Genomic DNA, 16,562 nt, shown 5'->3' with positions numbered 1-16,562 from the left:
GGCCGGTTGCCGGAGCCCCGCCGGGGTCCCTGCGGGGCAGGACAACGCGTCAGACGGCCCCGGCCCACACACCCGCCCCCTCCCCGCCGTGCCGAGCCGAGCCGAGCCGCTCCCCCCTCATCCAGCCGCCGCCGCGGCGGCCCGTACACATCAGCAGGGCGGGGGGAGCACCGGAGGGCTCCACCACCCGCCCGCCCCCTCGGGCCGCGGCACCCTGGGACTTGTAGTCCCGGAGCACGCCTGCCTCGGGCTGAGGCCCGCTGGGGGTTCCCCGCCGCCCGGCCCGGCCCCGGGGGTCCTAGGTAAGGAGGGGGAGGGTGCTAGGGGCCCGGGCTGACGGGTGCACAACACCAGCTGGGGGGACCGGCGGTGGTTTGGGGGGGGCACGTCCCGCACGGCCGCCACGCCGGCGCTGCGTGGGTGCGGAGATGGGGGATGAGCCCGAGCGTCCGTGGGCACCGCTGCCAGCACAGGGGCGGCGAACGCACAGGCTGGCCAGGCTGGCTGCGAAGACACAGCCTGCAAACAGCCTGAAAAGATACAGTACACAAACGCACAGCCCGAAAATACACAGCCTGCAAACAGCCTGCAAACGCCCAGCCCGCGTATGCATAGCCCGAAAATACACTCTGCAACCAGCATGCAAACGCACAGCCTGCAAATACACGGTATGCAAACGCACAGCCCGCACACGCACAGCTTGAAAATATACAGCCCACAACCATAGAGCCCACAAACTCCCAGTCCACAAAGGCACAGCCGGCAAGCGCACAGCCTGCAAATATACGGTCTGCAAAAGCACAGCCTGCACACGCACAGATCGCAAAGGCACAACCCACGCACGCACAGCCCAAAAACACACAGTCTGCAAACAACCGGGAAACGCACAGCCTGCAAGTACGCGGTCTGCAAACAACCTGCACACACACAGCCCGCAAACGCCCGACCCGCAAATGTACAGCGTGCGAACGCACTCTGCACGTGCACAGCGTGCGAACGCCCCGCCCGCCACGCTCACGGGCTGCCCCAAGCTGGTGACACTGGGGCGCGGGGACACACGTGACACACGCCCTCCTTGCCCTGCCCGGTGCACACGTCACTCCGCCGCCGCCGGGGGGGGGGGGGGGGGGGGGGGGGGGGGGCGTGTGTTCTCCCGCACCTGGACACTCCCTCCCTCCCCCCCCCCCCCCCGCCCCGGGACGCGACGGGGCCGTGGAACCCGGGGGGGAGTGAGGGACGTGTTTGCGTGCGCGCTCCTCCGCCCAGTGTACAACAACCCGTGCCTGCGCGCGCGCGCCCGCGCCCCACGGCTCCGCGCCCGTTCGCCGCCGCGTCCGCGCTCCCGCCCCCCGGAAGCGCCCGTCACATGGCCGCGCTGCGCTGCCATAAACACACCAAGATGGCGGCCCTCACGCCGCCAGCCCGTGCTGCGTCATGCCGCCCCTGGCCCCGTCGAGCGCCGCGCCCGCAGGTGGGTCCGCTCCGGCCCAGCCCGGCGCCGTCCGCCGGTGGGGCTGCCGGGGGGGGGGAGAGAGCGGGGGAACGGCTGCGGCGCGGGAGCGGCAGGGCCGGGGCGCGGCGCTTCCCGCCCCCCCCCCCCCCCCCGTTGCGCACTATTATTTTCCGGGCGGCGGTGTTTACGCGGGCGGGGCCTGCCGCCGCCGCGGGGGTGCGGCCGCCCGCCGGGCCCCGCCGAGGCCGCGGGGGTAGTGGGGCCGCCGCCGCCGAGCCTGCCGCGGGTGCCTTCCAGCGCTGCGGACGGACGGAGGACGGCGGGGAGCGGGGCGGGGGCCTGGGCCGCTGTGCCCCCTGGCCTCCCGCGGCGGCGAGGGCGAGCGGGGAGGCGCGAGGGGCCGGGGGGGGGGACTGTGTGAGGGTAGTTTGACGGCGGCGGTGTGCCGTCCTGCGGCTGCCTTGCCAAGGCTGCCGCCTGGCCCCGAGTCTCAGGTAACGTGCTTCGGGAAACGCCGTCGAAGGAAAGTTGGGAGGGAACAGCAGGCGGCGGCCCGGGGGGCTGCTAGGGACCCCTACTTCTCGCAGCCTTCCTCCTCCTCTGGTGCAGCCTCTGTCCCCCTCATCGAAACCGTATAATCGCTCGTCAGACCTTTGTATCCTCGTAACTTGCTGTTTATTTTTTTTCCTCTTCAGACCTCCACAGATTTTTGTTTAAATATCGTTAATCAAGATGGAAATCTGGTTTGCTGCCGGTGCACCTCATAAGCTTCTGCAGAGGCAGGGCGAGCGTGGCCTGTAGTACTCGAAGATACTTGACCTGTGCATAGGGGTGGGGAGTTGCAAGCTTTGTGGGTCAGGACCCATCAGTAATACCGTCGGTGTGATGCTAAAGGAATTCTGGTTCAGACGAAGGAAGTGAAAAAATAACATAGGCTCGCCAGCCCCAAAGGGGCAGGAGGTGGAACTGGAGTTTAAAAACCAGCCAGACAAATTTAGAAGGCTTTCAAAATCAAGAACTGGCAGCAAACACTGGAAACTATAGAATTTTTGAAAAAGCATGTGGAAATATGCAATGCCATAGGAATAACAAGACCAAAAATGTGTACTAGACTCCAAAACTAGTGTGGATTTTGTTTTAAAAGGGGGTTCTTCAGGTAATAGTAGGGGACTTATTTGGGCTTTTTGTATCGGATCTGTGTATCTTCATTCTGACTGAAGCAAAGCTAAAAGCGGCATGTGTGTGTTAGATGCAAGGAAACAAACCATATTTGTATTGGAGGGAGAGGTAGCTCCTCTCTCTAGAAAATGGCATCAGCCCTTAGAATATGCATGTAACTCGGGCAGTCTTTGTGCCAGAGGGTGTTGGGGGGGGGGAATTGTTCATCGTTGCGGTCGTGTATCTTCTCCCTTTAAATAGCGTAATGGAAACTGCTGAAGCACGGAATAAAAGCTTGAAACAGTGATCAAGGCATACTGGAACTATAAAATAGCGATTTTTCTCTCATCACTTCAGCCTGTGAAATGCAGGATTCCCAATCCTGCGTTTATGCCATTCTACTGAAATCAGTAGAATTTTTCTGCTGGAATAGTAACTGTGTAAAAACACCTCACAGTGAGAGCAGATGGTTAATTAGTTGTGCAGCTTCCTTCCTTTTCAGAGTCACCACTGTATGTAGAGAACTTACTAATATTTTTTTACCAAGTTTGTTGTCTCTTTTTTTTTCTAGCAACAGCGGATTCTTTAACGATTGATCTGCAAATGGTGGTAAATCTGCAAGTTTTAGGATATATGTTTGTCATTTGTGTCATCTTACTTCAGTATTGCATAATCTGTTGACTGTCCCCCTTTTTATGTAATGTATGTTTGTAGTTTGTTTTAAAATGTACAAATATTTTTTTCCACTGCGTGCTTCTTGGGTATTTCATATTTGTCTCTCCGTTGCCCTCTTGAGTTAAAAACTTGTAAGGCACCATTTTGATAGCTGGATCCAGCTGAGCGTTACGTATTTCTCTTTTAAAACCAGTCTCCTTGACATCTCAGGACATGCTCTTTTCCAGGTAAGTTATTTCGAGTGTTACACCACTTTTGGAGTTTCTGCTTCCTGCTGGTAGAAACATGAAAGCAACTTATACTGAGAAGTCCATCAACATCATAAATGAACTTTTTATAAAAACTTTAACGCTTTAACTTTTACTATATAAAACCATTGTGTTTTTAAAACTCATTTCAGAACTCAATGTATTTGATTCCCTTAACTAAAGAGGGGTGTGGTAGAAATGGTTCTGTGATCGTTTCGGCAATGCCCCTTTTTAGGGAAGGGAAAAAAAAAGGGGGGGAGGGGGGTGTAAAATACAAGTTGATGTAACCTTGTAATTTAACTAGTTTGCAGTGGAATTGTTTCTTTCACAATTTTGTGTTTGGATCCAAAGACCTAAAAATGGCAGCTGCATACTTGAAGCACCTCGAGCCTTTAGGCCCCTTCTCTGCTCGCTCTGGCCACAGTCCCTTATGAACGCAGCTGTCTGCCTGGTGTTGGGCGCCGCTCCCATCAGAGCCATTGGTAGGCCCAGGAATGGGTGTCTGCGATGCCGACTCCAGGAGCCTGTGTGACAAACTCTGGTTAAGCCTAGCTGATTGTGTCAGCAGTGCTGTAAAATTCCACCATGCGCCAGCCTGCGCCGTTGGCGAAAGCCAGGCAGGCTCAGCACAGCGTGGTCACGGTGCGGTGTTGCCCTTGTCCGCACGCTGTTAATGATGCCGCTCCTTGGCTGTTGCAAGCGGTGCAGCTCCATTAACTTACCTGGCTCTCTGCTGTTACACCTGCTGACTGTCTGGTTCATGACATTCAATACTGAAGTGGCATAAACCAAGTGGTTCTTGATAGCTCCAGTGAATTTAAGGAGAGAGGGGTGCCCTGTTCTCTCCAGTGGGAGGTGGAGAGTGGTTAGTTACCCTTTCTCTGTTAAATCCAGCATTGGTGGGTTTGGCCAGACTACTTAAAACCACATTGAGCTGCAGTGCAGAAGCCACCATGGTCATTAAGACAGCACTAATTATCTGGATGATTTCCTGGACTGAAACCTCTGATGCAAAGCCACTTCTGTTGAACGCTCCTGAGCCTCTCACCTGGCAGCTGCGCATCTCTTGGGGGTGATGGGGGGTTTTTGAGGGGCGTATGGGATGAGGAGACGGAGCAGGCTCAGCAGTGTTGTGGAGGGGCTGCAATGACCGACAGGCTGCCCTGGCTCAGTTATCACAGTGCTGATGCTGTCTCTTGTAAAGGTACAGTACTGTGATAACTGAAGGATGGCAGCCATCTGAGCTTCACGGGGCCCCGCGCCGCCTGTTCTCTGCGCCCCGGGGACCGACGGACTGATGTAGGTACAGTGCAGTGGCCTGCTGGAGTGTGCTTGTTTTAGATGCACCAAAGTCAAAAGATTATTGTTTTGTTTGAATAAAATGTACTTTATTGAGAGTTTGCCTGTTAATTGACTCTTTTGCCTTGGAGGATCTTCCAGAAATGCTGTGCTTTGGAAATGTTAAAAAGTGGTTCAGAAAGAAGGGTCCTGTGAGGTATTAAAGAGCAGAAGGGCAATGGGTAATACTTGGTACAAGAACAAATTACTCTGTAGCAATACAGAAAGTAAAGCCCTTTTTAGGTACCTTTTAGTACTCCTTGTTAAAGAGATCACAGAAAGAGTCTCGTGACTTATTTTCTGTGTGTCTCAATGTGTGGAAATGGATGGTGGGATGCAGGTTAGCCTGGGCAGCGCAGTGGGGTGATGCGGTGGGTTGTAGTGATGCAGCTGGTACAGCCTCTCGCAGGGTTTGCTTGGGATGTCTCAGCCCTGGTGAGTAGGAGATGGCAAATTTCCACCTTAATTTCTGTCACAATGTCATCGCAATACCTAGAAAAGGTGAGGTTTTTCAAGGAACCTGCTCTTGGCCAAAGCTGCTCTCCGTGGGTTTTGTGCTACGTGTTGGGAGGCCGGGATTTGCCTGTCCCTGTTTTGGAGTGCGCAGGGGTGCGAGGTCGGGCTGCAATGCTGGGGCACGACAGCAGAGGGGCCCCGCGGGCCAGGTTGTGTCGCGGAGGGTGAAATCCGAGGGATTTTTTTTATTATTATTTTTGCATAAAATAAGACATCCGCAGACATGTTAGTGAAGTGCATGTTCCCCACATTCGCCCGCCCCCCCCCCCGGGAAGTGTATGGCCCTGCGGCTGCCAAGGTTGATGCAGCGATTTCTAGAGGTCACAATTTATTCTTGGTAAGTGTGGTCATTAACCCAGGGGTGTTTAGAAAACTCTTCCTTCTGGACTGGATGATTCATGACTGTCCAGGGCCTTGCCCTGCTGCTCACTGCTCTGGGGAGAGGACGGGGATTAGCTCAGCCAGCATTCTGCTCCAAGATGGCAATTAGATGGTTTATGTTATTTCTCTGATCTTTACTGGAAGGCGTTTCTGCCAGACCGTGCTGCTGGCTATGTCTGTGAGCCCAGACGGGGTCAGTGCCGTACAGCCGTGATAGAACATTTTGCTAGCCTGCGTCACTTAAACGGGGAAAGTTATTACTGGTGTTACGATAGTGGCTTGAGTGTTTCTGGAGGAGGACTCTGGTGCTAGAAACTCTGCAAATGACGAAAAAGACATCCTGCTACCAAGAGTTTAAGTTCTAGATAGATTAAAATCTAAGTAGAGTCAACCCTCAGCTTCCTTTTTGTCTCTTTCTGAAGCCTGCAGGGACCCCTTGACCTAAGCAGGAATCCCCAAAAGGAGAGGTGGTCTTCTCCCACGGTGCAGCAGCTGCAGCCGTCCCTGGCTATACAACAGCAACGTGCCTGGGCTCCTCTTTCACGTGCTGTGCCGCACTCCTGTTTTGGTTACAGAATCAAGGAGAGAGAAGAGGAGCTGTGGGAGTGTTTGTAAGCTTGCAGGCTGCCCAGGGCTGGCTTTCATCTTTTTTTTTTTTTTTTTTTTTAAGCTATTTCTACTGTTGTTTTAGGAGCCAGCAGGTGCCTGGGGAACATGTGTCCCCTTTCCTGGGAGAAAGGCAGGTGGCAGTGGAGTTCAGAGCTGGAAGCAGCATGGCGTTCAGCCAGGTCCTCCCAGTGCTGCCCCAAGGATGGCTTTGGGTGTTCGCTGATGAAGACGGTCGGGGCGCTGACTCATACTAGAAACTGAAAAGTTCTTGTCCTTCCCACGGGAAATAGATAAGTGCTCAGAGGCAGATACAAGGTTTGTTATGGACCAGGTCCAAGGAATAAGGTTCCTCACCTACCAAGCCTTGGGTCGGATTTGAGGGTTAATGACCAACCCGGCTCATTTAGTGGGACGTGCAGCAAAGCTGCTTGCTGTGTACTGCAGCACGTGTCGAGTACTGGTGAAAGAGAGCAAAGAGCCTGTTTGAATTACATGTGCCTCTGGCTTCAGATTGTGATTCTCGTTTCCTGTTACTACAAGTACAGCTTCGAGCTCTGGCATGGGACAGGAACCGAAACGCTGTCTGTGCCTGAAAACAACACCTCTCTGATCAGATTTCCTGGGAGCCTTTATCTCCCTTTCTAGCTCAGTAGACATAAAGGCCTACTCTTTTTCCTGTAGCGTCCTACTGATACCATAATGGGACAGACTTATAAATACTAGTGGGTTTGCTATGTCTAAATATTGCTACACGTGGACAATGCAACTATCAAGTCTTTTTTGGCAGTGGTGCACTTCCTCCCACGAACCGTGTTAAAGCAAGATGTAAACAACATGCATACAGTGATACATTGCATCGCTTTCTGCTCAAAAATAAGGTCTCTGAGGACCATCCATTTTCTGATAAAACTTTCCATAATTTATGGTTTTGATTCTGAGGCAAGGCAATTTTCTTGTGACACGTCTCAGCTGTCAATTCCAGATGGATTTGTTCTAACCCGGCGGTTCTCAGGCTTTTTCATCAGGAAAGTCCCTTTTCCCATCTGGAGGCCATCACCTTCCCACCCACGTTTTGCATGAGAAGAACAGCAGTTCTGCTCCTGCGACATCTCCTCAGGGCTGCGAGGCTGCAGACAAGAACGGCTGTTCTGTTCCTGGCTCTCATCCACAAGTCCTCCTTTTAAGGGTCGAAGTTTCTGCTCCAAGCAAGCTGGCCAGCAGCTATCGGCTTCTGACAACAGTGGGATAAAAGACTTCCATTGTCTGCTAGCATTCAGCCTTGAAACCAGGTGAAGATGTTGCCTTTCCCCAAAATGTTTTTTTAAAAAAATGTGACTTCTATTACTGTTCAGCGTGAAGCATCAGTACCAAAAAGCCTCGTTTTAGTTATACTAAAATAAAAATCCTTCCCAACCGAGTTTCAAGCATGCAGCCATGGCTTCGAAGTCCAGCAGTAGTGCCCCATGTGAATCAGACTGTGTTTTAATTACTGTTCATTCAAATCGTCTCTGGACAGCACAGAGCACTTGAACTTGAACTTTAATCCAGGCCTGCCTGATTAAACATCTTTACAAATCAAGTAGCCTAACTGCAGTGTCCCAATATGTGCAAATATTAGAGGTATCAGAATGTAACTTGGTTTTAGGTCTGGTTAAGCCATTTCTGAATGTGAACCTGGAGATGTTGGACAAAGTGGAATGAAAAAAACAAGTTGATGAAGACTCTGGTGAAGTCTGTTTGCATCATCAGAAATTTCCCTGGCTCAGCCATGCAACATCAGTTTTCTTCAGGTGCAGAGGTACCTTCTTGGCATGCCAGCTCCAAAAACTGCTCAGTTAGAGCACCCTGCCTGAAAAATTTCATGAGTTCAATGAGAATTCAACATGATTTGTTCTTTACAAATATGCTCAGCTCAACTGTGATAACATTGTCACTTTCTTAGAGTAAAAGCAGATCAATGTGTTGGAGCTGCATTCCTCTTTTTGCTGTTCTCAGTGGAACGCTGTGATTACGTTCTCGCTCCTGTTTCCAGGTGAGGGGTCCTGTTCCACTCGGTGCGAACACTGTGTGGTAACAGTAATGGCAATGGCCTGTTACTGGGAAGACTAGTCCCCAGGATTACTCTGTGAACAAAGGATGACACGATCATTCCTCCTTTCTGCATAAAATGTTTCTGACTGTATCTCACATTTTGGAGATAGCTACTAGCCAAGTAGTCGGAGAATATGTAAACCCTGTGTTTTTGTCAGTGATTCACAAAGCGAAACTGTGACTTTAATTGATGGGTGATTGGGGACAAAAATACTCATCAGGAACGGAGTGTTTCAGTGAGGTACAGTATCAAAGTTACCTCTATCATTTCTGTATTCAGGCAGATGATAAAAGTAAGATTGTGCAACGTAGTACATGATTTGCTCTTCATAACATTTCACAGGAGCAGGAGAGGGGCGTGGATCTATGTATGCATTAATATACTCTTACATGAGATCGTGCATTTATGTCGGGCTAATGTTACGGGCTTTCTGGGACCAAACACTGCTGGGAGCCAGGATAATGACCCCTGTTCACTCCAAAAGGCTGTGGCTCGGACCTGTACTTAAGCTCATAGGTGAGATTCTGATCCCAATCTCAAGTTCCCTGCTGACTTCAAGAGGACAAGAGCTGCACTCAGTCTGGGTTGGTTTTTTTTTGATACACAGGGATGTGCATCTGATGCCGGAAAAAGGCTCATTCAACCATAGCAGAAAACTGGGGGACAAAAGAGTGTGATGCTGCTCAGGAGGGAAACAGCTCTTGGTTTGGGTGGTTCTCTGGATCTTCTGAAATCAGGTACCACATCCTCAAGCATAGCTCAGGACATGTCAGTCCCCAGTGCTGTGCACGCACCGATTTCCTTAAATTAAGGCAAACTCATAAAGATTTGGTGCTCTGCTGCTGGTCAGTACTGCCAAGGGAGCACAGCAGCTTGCAGTGCAGGAGGGGAGGAGAGGGTGGGTGGTTATCAGTGCTCCTCTGCCACAGTTTGCTGCCTCCTCCCTACAGTGAATGTGAGAGCTTGCTATCAACTGCCCTCCATTTTAATTAACTCCAGAAGCAGGCAAAGTACACTGAATAATTCAAGAGAGACATGTGTTTAAACATTTGCACAAGCTTCAGATTCCTCCTGCCTAAAAATAAGTGTCAGAGAGCAAATGATTCCTGTTCAAGGTGTTGGCGGATGCCCAACAGAGCCATGGACCCCATCCCAACTCCATTGTGTTGCTCCACCCAAGAAGACACCGTCCGTGGGTCTCGTCTTTGCTGCTGGGACCACCCTGGGGCTGATGGTATTGGAGAGTTCAAGGCAAGGAGTCAAGGGCTGCACCAGCACAGGCAGTTTTGGTCTGGGAGTAGCGAGGAGCTCGTAGCAAAGAGCTCTGGAGAAAGGGCTGGTAGAGGAGTAGGTGAGGTAAGGAACAGGTCTGAGTATCAGCGGTTTTAATCGTTACTCTGAAGTTACACGGGTAGCTGTTTTGCATAACTGGGAGTCTCACCTCCTGCATTTTTTTAACAAAGAGAGCATGACTTCAACGAAAACACAAAAGCAAAAATGTGAACACACAGATTCCTTTTCAGATTGGTGTTTTGGAGCAGCAGAGCAGAAGCGATTCTTCCAGAGGGAAGTGGATGAGGAGGAGTCGGTACCTTTCCTGTGGAAGCACACTGATAAAGGCTGTGCTGGTTTAGATGGGCACCGGACAGCAGAAGCAACACGAGAGGCTCCATGCTGATGTTTCTGACGTGTGCCCAGGATTACCTGCTGATTTGGTGTATTTCATCTGCAAACAAATTCCTTAAAAGTATTGGTTTCATGTTCCCAGAGTGGTAAAAGAAGTCACATGTTTGCTTTAGAAAAATTTCCACCTGGTGCAAAACAACAATGTCTCAAGGCAGCATGTGATGCTGCCCCTCCAGCATCCAAAGCCTTGCTGAGTTCTGGTTGGACATGCTGTGTTCGATGGGGCTCTGGAAATTAAAATTTCCAGAGGCTTATTGCTGATGAAGCCTAATTAATTTTGGATGTAAATGTGACATGCTGCTGCAGTTGCACTTGCATCCCCATTAAAGGAAAACTCATTTTAATCACAATCCACAGTGAGTGTTTTATCTGAAAATTATTAGAGGAGCACAGTATGTATTTAGTTCCTTCTTAGTCTAAGGGTTTTTCACTTTTTCACCCCTTTAACTTAGCTAGGTTAAAGGAAACATGCCGCAGCCTTTTAAAAGAATTGCATGAAGTATAGCTTGTTTCACTTAAGAGGAAATGAGGAAAAATAGTGTTACATGAAATGAGAGAAAAATCCTACACTGCTTTTCACCTCCATAGGTTTCATGGAATGAAACAGTAACATCAGCTATTTTCACCAGATTTTGTGTTGCCACCTGAACGCTCTCAATACATTTGAAACCCATAGCTAACAATATCCAAATGCACTGTAACAATTACCCTCTTCCAGTAGACCCTGCCATTTTAAACACAATCCAGGGTGGCAGAGAGCAGCCTCAATCTCACCTTTCTCTGTCTCTAAGATCACTGACATCTTTCATTTTTCTCTTCCTGTACCCTTTCACAGCAGCCACGCAGTCCTGCTGAAGCCACGGTGCATATGGTTAAGCAGCGTGGCAGGACGAAGGCGAAGACTGGGGCACTAAGCTCCTGATGGTGATATTGCTTGTCCTTAATGGGCTCAGGACAAAGTCCACATTTCTCCAGATTTGGAGTTTGTCTGCCACCCGGCTTGTATTTCTGAATGCTCTGTGCCATTATGAGCAACACCCTTCCTGCAAACATGATCTTAATTCTCTATCTCCATACAGCAGAGGGAGGAAGAATATGGCAAATGGCACATAAAAATGCTGCTTTATAACCTAGACCAAGCAAATGTAGTTTCCAAAAGTACACATGAGAAAAACAGCAGCAACAGAATGTGATTTGGAAGTTGTCCAAGCAAGGCTGTATATCCCAGCTGCTAGTAATTTGTTAAAGACTTTAGAAATGCTGCATGCTCCAGGTTATTACGTGTGTTCTCCTCAAACAAACAGGGGCACCTGGTCTTGGATTCTGGACACTGACCTGAGAAATGCCCCCAGCCATGCAAACAAGTGCTGTGATCTGTGGACTGTGAGGGACGGGAATCAGTTATGTATCATTACAGAAAGGCAAATGCTTTGATAAGAAACGTGGAGTTTCTAATCTTAAAACATTTAATTATTGCTGTGGTTGAGGTCACTGCTCTGCTTCATCCCTCCCCACCAGCAGATCCACCTCCAGTTCCAGTTAGTGCTAGACTTGCCCTTATAAAAGCCAACTGTTGCACACACAGCTTTTTCTGGGTGAGATAGATATAGATATAGATATATATATATATATGCGCGCAAGTGCGTCTAGCTCTAGTGGTGTGGCTGGCAGGCAGCCAGGCAGCAAGTGGGTACCTGTGAACTGTGCCAACACCAAGCTCATCCTTCTGGAGACAGCCATGCTGGAAAGCAGATGCGGTGAAGAAAATGCATTTGAGGTTCTGGGCAGTATCAATCTGTCTTTGCATATTTTATGAGTCTGCTTGAAGCACAATAAAAAGGTGCTCACCAAATGAGTCTGACTTCAGTGGAGGGGGAATCAGAAGTGGGATTTGAAGGTGGCCACCATCACCACCACAACCACACTGCTCCATTATGTCTCAGAGCAGTGATGGCTGAGATAAGGAGCCAGATTTAGGCTGCACTGGTTGCAGTGTGCCAGCTGCCCAGCGACAGGCACTGGTGTGACTCCATCCTTTGCAGCTGCTGTACAGCTCTTTACACGAACCTAGTTTCTGCTTCGCAACAAGTGAACATAAGGTATAATTTTCATAGAATCATAGAATCACAGAATGGTTTGGGTTGGAAGGGACCTTAAAGATCATCTAGTTCCAACCCCCCTGCCATGGACAGGGTCACCTCGCACTAGACCAGGTTGCTCCAAGCCCCATCCAACCTGGCCTTGAACACTTTAAGGAAGTGGCATCCACCAATTTTCTGGGCAACCTGTTCCAGTGCCTCACCAACTTCACAATAAGGAATTTCTTCCTCATATCTAATATAAATCTCCCCTCTTTCAGTTTGAAACCGTTACCCCTCATCCTATCACCACTCTCCCAGGCAAAGAGTCCCTCCTCTCCTTTCCTGTCAGACCCCTTTAAGTCCTGGAAGGACACTTTAAGGTCTCCCCGGAGCCTTCTCTTCTCCAGACTGAACAACCCCAACTCTCTCAGCCTGTCCTCACAGGGGAGGTGCTCCAGCCCCCTGAGCATCTTTGTGGCCTCCTCTGGACCTGCTTGAGCAGCTCCATGTCCTTGTGCTGGGGGCCCCAGACCTGGATGCAGCACTGCAGATGCGGTCTCATGAGAGCAGAGCAGATCTCAGGAGAGCAGAGTAATCTGCAAAGAAATCTTGGAAAAAAAATGCAAATAATGCTGTTGGTTTGGTTTGTTAAGGGGATGATGAAGAAATAGAAAGTTGGCAATGGGAAAAAACAGACGATGAAGGCAAGCAGCAACATGAACACGCCTGATGCAGGACTGAGACATGGCAGCGGCATCTCCACGCTCCCGAGCTTGGAGCAAAGCAAGCGAACTCCAGCCCCCTGGACAGGGAAGTCGGGAAATGGAGCTACGTGTTACACCTCCTACACGCCACTCTGCCAGCTCACTTCAGCCCTGCGCAGGAAATCCCCCCACAGCTTGGCTTTCAGCAGCAGCTGCCACAGCACCCTCAGAACAAGGGCTGCTTTGGATAGACAAAATTTAATCATTTTTTTGCAAAGTAAATTTGGACTGCCGACATGAAGTACCTCTCCTACCCAAACTGAGATTATTAGAAACCCCACTTAAGTAAAAAAAAAAAAAAAAAGGTTGAGCAATATATTTGGAAGTAGTTAATTATGAAGAAGCAATTCACATGTTCCTGATGTCTCAAAATAAATTTTCTAACTTGCTTTTCCAAGCAGAGACAAGCACTCTGAAAACAGTGTCACAAACACAGTTTCACACATGTTACGTGAGCACAGGAAGTTTAAGATAAATTCAGCAACAGATCAGATGAAAGAACTTGTGCACTTGCATATCTATTTATACAGCTCCCGCGGCAAGTCCCACCCCATCGCTGCTGTATCCGGGGGCCTCGCAGTCTCTAAGATATTGCCTGGTGATGGTGTACAGCGCTATCCACCTTGCTCATGGGGAGACATGAGAGGGAGCAGGGTGCAGGGTGAATTCACCCGCAACACCCAACTGACGGGCACCCCACAGATGGTTTGGAGCACCTAAGGCTGTTGCTCTGTGACCCCCTTTGCCTGACCCAACGCTGTGCTGCCTGATAGCCTGTTCCTCCTGCTCCTCCTGGCCTGGCGTCCTGGCTGCTTCCCATGCTCTGGCTGCAGGGTGAACCAAACCCAGCGTGGGTCCAGCAGACAACGGCTTCTGCTCTCTGCGTTAGGAAAAATAACTCTAAGTGAAAAGATCAGTTTTGTTGATCTTGAGGAAAAAATGCCCGACTTGCCCTCCTTCGTAACTCCCACTTTTTTTTTCCTGGAGATAAAAATGGAAGAATGTTTCCCTTTTGGGAAAAAAAAATCATTTAAAAAATAAATTCTAATTTGAGCAGCGCTGAGCATAGCCTGACACTCTGCAAAAGCATAGAAGAGCACAGAGAATTATTCTCAGCGTACTTTCCAATACTATCACAGTTTAAGGAATTGCTGACTTTGGAAGTCAGCGGCCCATTTTACACATTACACAGCACCTCTGACTTCATTACCTCCTCCTGATTTTCACTAGTATGTATGAGAAGAGCCAGGCTCCAGAAGTACTGCCAGGAACAAATCAATGACAAACTGAAACCACTTAGATAGCGTTCAATCGCGTTTATGTAAAGGCCCAGTCAAACCCAAGCTGACAGCATCAGTGATTTAAAGCACTGTACTGTGTGCAGGGCCCCTCACTGTACCCTGAAATGCCATGAAAGAAAAGCTTTCTAAACATTTATACTGTTTACAGTAGTGTGAAAACATCATCATTTCAGAGGCAAAGGACAAGTTTGGCTTCTGGAAGCTTGAAAACCAAACTGCAGAGCAGGCAAGTACGGGATAATGTGTGCATCCATCCCTACCTCTTTAAAGAAGGCGACAAGAGAGAATTTGTTTGAATTTAGTTTGATTTTTAATTCACAAATACCAAGACAGTCAGGCCTAGTCATCTGTGTTTTGCCTTTTCTCTTGTGAAGGGTATCAGTGCATCCTGGAAGCTGCAAAATATAGAGGTACGTAAGAAACAAAAGAATTCTTCTGACCTGTCACTGCACCCCAGTACAATGCTTACAGGGGAAAGAACCATTTCTGCAGCTCTTTGCAAGCCTGTTCTCTTTATAAGCAAGAAAACATATTCAGCTACAAATACATGCAATTAACTCCTTAGAGAAAACTACTTTAAAGGTTTTAATACAAAATTGCATCCTTCCCATAGGATGGTATCTTGTGGTAAAAGCAGACCATTTTGGATGTAGGTTGGAAAACCTCCCCTGTTATTAACATAGTTCTTGGAGTAATTTTTAGAAGCACACTGATTTCATCCCAGTTATATGTTACTAGTAGCAATCAGCAGACATCAGTGTCCTGAAACTAAGGAGAAAAAGCCAAAAGCTCACATTGCAGGCAGGACTAGGAGACTGAATATACAATGTCTGTGAGACTGTAAGTGCCACAGGAGCTCAGCCTCACTTTTTAAAGTGGGGTGTGTGAGTACGTGAGAATTTAATTCTTGCTGAAGGACATGGCCTTTGGGAGTCTGGGTCATTCCTGGACATGGTCCTGGGCTCTGGGCACCGATTTAGATGGAGGCAGAGGTAAAGCTGCTCTCTTCTGAGCTGCTGCAGCCACGAGCAGCCCCAGGCTAAGCCCCTTATGCAATCCTTCCGTCACAGCCGCCTCCTTGGCCTTGCTTTGTTTTGCAGCTCTGAGCTTCTGGACTTAAGGACATTTACAGCATCTATCACTGTGCTAGGAGACAAGCCCTGCCTGTAAAGCATAAATAATAAAAGATCTAGTTTGTTATTGAGCATGCAAACCCACCAAGAAAAACTGGTTTTATCATTATAAAGGCACAGCCATGGAAAGCGCTAGCAAGAATGAGAGCTAGTCAACGGAGGCACAGCCCTTGCAGGCAGATCACGGGGAACAAGACAGCAAGAAAAGTTTGGGCCTGAAAGCTGTGGCACAGCCGCGCACATCTGCAGGGTTTGGCCTCTCTCCTTCCAACTCCAGGCTCTTTTCTAACCTGAGATATTATCACCAGAGAGGTGGACACAGGGTGAGACTACAGTGCTTTCCTGTGCACCCACAGTGCGTGGTTAATCCAGACTCAACGATGCCACATGTGGCTAAGGAAAAAGGTTAACAGGGTGTGAAAGCACCCAGATTACACTCTGCTGGTTCCCTAACAGCTGTGGAAACCTGTGGGGAAGGGCTGGCTTGTTTCCTCTCGGGAGATGGGAAAAAATAATCAATGGTTATCTATCTTTAGTCTGTAAACTACAACCACCCAGACATGCACACATGTGCACTCACACGCAGTCAGCCCCCGCCTCCCAGCTCCTGTGTGGGAGAAGTAAGAGGTTTGGGTTGATTTCCTGGAGAAAAGGTTCAAAACTGAGGATTGCTGGGGCACAAGGTGGATGAGCTAAGATCGATTGATTGTATGGGCGTACAAAGGCAAAGAGACTTGCACACCAATGTGCTGCCATGCATGAGAAGACCTTGACAGAAAGATGTTATCAGCGTGCTCTGGTTAGTCTGAATTACACGAAACTACCATTACGTTGAAAGACAGCATGTTTATCAGGGCATTTTTTTTTTAATGACCGATTTGGCTACTAGGACAATTCCCCCAAAAGACAGCAGCAGATTGGCTCTTCTTTCAGAAAAAAATGCCAAATATGTGTGTGCGTGTGGGAAGAAGGGAATAATTGTATTGAACTGAATCATTTTCTTACTGGTATTACTTCCACTTGTGCCGCTTCCTGTGACTTTGAAACAAGAGTTTGAAACCGCAATGAAGAAACTGGTTTCTTTTCTGTGCAGACGGGAGAATTGTGCATGTCTCCTTGCCTCGGTG

At 49.2% G+C, this 16,562-nt stretch overlaps 1 long non-coding RNA gene across 1 annotated transcript; it reads left to right on the top strand.

Moving 5' to 3' along the window:
* Positions 1-6,712: 6,712 nt before the first annotated feature.
* On the top strand, positions 6,713-10,506 carry LOC147415874 (uncharacterized). The gene is made up of 3 exons (XR_015183425.1): positions 6,713-8,986; positions 9,078-9,207; positions 9,994-10,506. It is a non-coding gene; the product is annotated as an uncharacterized LOC147415874 (long non-coding RNA).
* The last annotated feature ends 6,056 nt before the right edge of the window (positions 10,507-16,562 follow it).

This window comes from Leptosomus discolor, chromosome 3 (genome assembly GCF_034619465.1).
Source record: "Leptosomus discolor isolate bLepDis1 chromosome 3, bLepDis1.hap2, whole genome shotgun sequence".
Lineage (NCBI taxonomy): Eukaryota > Metazoa > Chordata > Aves > Leptosomiformes > Leptosomidae > Leptosomus > Leptosomus discolor.
The sequence above is the reverse complement of the archived record's forward strand: the minus strand, read 5'-3'. Positions and strand labels throughout refer to the sequence as shown.